Source organism: Mastomys coucha, chromosome X (assembly GCF_008632895.1).
Source record: "Mastomys coucha isolate ucsf_1 chromosome X, UCSF_Mcou_1, whole genome shotgun sequence".
In the NCBI taxonomy this organism is placed as follows: Eukaryota; Metazoa; Chordata; class Mammalia; order Rodentia; family Muridae; genus Mastomys; species Mastomys coucha.
In genome coordinates, this window is record NC_045030.1 from 15,640,238 (window position 1) to 15,642,989 (window position 2,752).

A 2,752-nucleotide genomic window follows, 5' to 3' on the forward strand; every position below is an offset into this window, starting at 1 on the left:
CCCATACAAGGGACTGAGTAGTACAAGAAAGTGGGCCAAGCAAGACATGGGGAGCAAGCCAGTAAGCAGCATTCCTCCACAGCCTCTGCATCAGCTCCTGCCTCTAGGTTCCTGCCCTGCTTGAACCTCACTTCCCTTTGTGGTGAACAGAAATGTGAAAGTATAAGCTGAATAAACCCTTTCCTCTCCAACATGCTTTGGGTCATGTTGTCTATCACAGCAAGAGAAACACTAAAAACAAGCAAACAAATGACAAAACAAAACAAAACAAAAACTTCTGAAAGAGGGGATGTAACCTTCAGAGAATAGCAATGTTTTGTTTCTTTATGCATAGTTCAGGTTAAACTTGAAATTGCCAGACTAAAGAAGGTGACACTCACACACATAAAAAAAGATATGTTCAAAGTAAATAAATAATACAAGTTTTAAACAAATCCTCTTGTTTCTCACCTTATTCCAATATTTACACCTCTTCAAATGTTTGTGAAATAATGGGTGCACATATGAATTCAGTTTTTCCACAAAGAAATGTTCTCTCAACTTCACTAATGTCTATCCTTTGCAAATGATGTTTATTTCTTGTGTGTTGTTTTTATAGAGAGAATACTACAAAAGTAATCTGCATTCCATTTAATATACTCAGTAACAGGGACAATCTAGAAGGAGAAATCCCACCTTCTAATACTCATCAAGACATTGTTACTTTCTGAAACTTAAGCACAACTTTTTGACTAATTTATAATCCCATAAGCATTATATACTCCTAATTGGATGCAATATAGGAGAAATGCCACTTTCAAACACTTGCAAAGACATTGTTATCTTCTGAAAAATCAAGTACAAATATTTGAATAATGTTATAGTCTTACTCCATTATATAGGCCTAATCTAATACATTTTGACCTAAGGGATTACAGCACCATTCTTCCCAATTCTTTTTTTTCCCCAAATCAGAGTCATACACCCCAGGGTATAGTAAATTAGTATACTATCAAACCCAATGTTTTATCATGTTGTTTGTTGATCACCCTCTCCTCTTCTATGGTAAATACAATAATAGCCCACCAGGGATGGCCTAATATCTGAGATCTGTGAATCTTTTATGCTTTATGAAAAACGTGGATTGTCATCAAGGTGTGAAATTTAGGAATTATCTTGCCAAACTTCAGTGGGCCTAATTCATTGACACACTTCCTTTGAAAAACCGGAACCTGTGTGAGAGAGGAAAGTAATATAGGAATAATTAGAGTGAGGAGGTGGGCCCGAGGAGTGGAAAACTATATACAAAGACTGAGTGCTACAGACCTGTAGTTTTTCTCCACCTAAAAACTTCTAAAGTAGCAGAGATTTCTATTTCACAATAACACATAAATTATAATTATTAAAAGCATGACTCTGGAGGGTGGAGTACCCTCTTGGAGGCAAGTGGGAGGGTGACTGGGGTGAGGAACTGTGGGAGGGGGACTAGGAGAGGGCAATGAAAGGAATGTAAATAAATAAAATTAATTTTAAAAAGATCAACTTCAGAAATCTCATGAATGAAAATCAAATTACAAAGCAACAATACTGAGGATTTTTAAAACAAACGAAAGCATAACCCTTTCTCTGTAATGAAATTGTATAAATTCCAATCAACAAAAAAATGCTGAAAACAAATGCTTACAGATGGGTTAAATAACTGGAGGTTGGAGAACAGCTATCGAAAAACAGAAGTTTTCACCCCCCCCAAAAAATCACATTCTATTCGGAAAGGGAAATATGTGTGCTTAGGTTAGGAAAAAAACAATTCTGTATGTGGACAAGGTTGACAGCAAGTATAGGTTTGAGCTAAATCTTACAAAATGAGTAGAGCAGACATGAGTAAGAATATTTCAGTAAAAGAGTGGCATGGACACTTAACAATGTCAAAAGGGTGACGTTTTTATAAATCTATTACTAGTTCCTTAGCTGGGGTGATGATTTGAGGGAGGATAACTATGGATGGTACTAGAGACTAGAAGTTTGTACTCTTCTGGGGCTGCTATTTTTCTACCTCTAGCTAAAGACTTTTTAAAGGTTCCAAATTGGGGTATAAGCAGGAGAAACAAGCAAAGCAATACATAAGACATAAATGATTGCCTTCCCGTCTGTCTGGGCTGGTGTCCTGAGCAGACCTTGGACGCAAGCTCTGCAGCCAATCCCACAACACCCAGAGGAAGCTCCACTCCCAGGTGCTCTAACAAGCCCAGGATCACAGGATCCCAGAATCACAGGATCACAGAGACAGCTTGACTCTGAGGAGTTCTGACACAACCAGGATCACAGGAAGGACAGGCTCCAGTCAGATTTAGCAAGGGCAGGTAGCACTAGAGATAACTAGATGGTGGGGAGGGGGCAGGCATAAGAAAATAAACAACACAAACAACACAATTGGCATCAGGAGAACCCAATTCTCCCACCATAGCTAGTCCTGGACACACTATTACACAGGAAAAGTAAGATTCAGATATAAAATCACTTCTCATGGTGATGACACAGGACTTTAAGAAAGACATAAATAGCACCCTCAAAGAAATACAGGAGAACACAGGTAAAGAGCTAGAAGCTCTTAAAGAGAAAAAACACGAAAATCCCTTTTAAAACTACAGGAAAACACAATCAAAAAGGTGAAGGAAATGTGCAAAACCATCTAGAACCTAAAAATTGAAATAGAAACTATAAAGAAATCAGAAAGTGAGACAACCCTGGAGATACAAAACCTAGGAAAGAAATC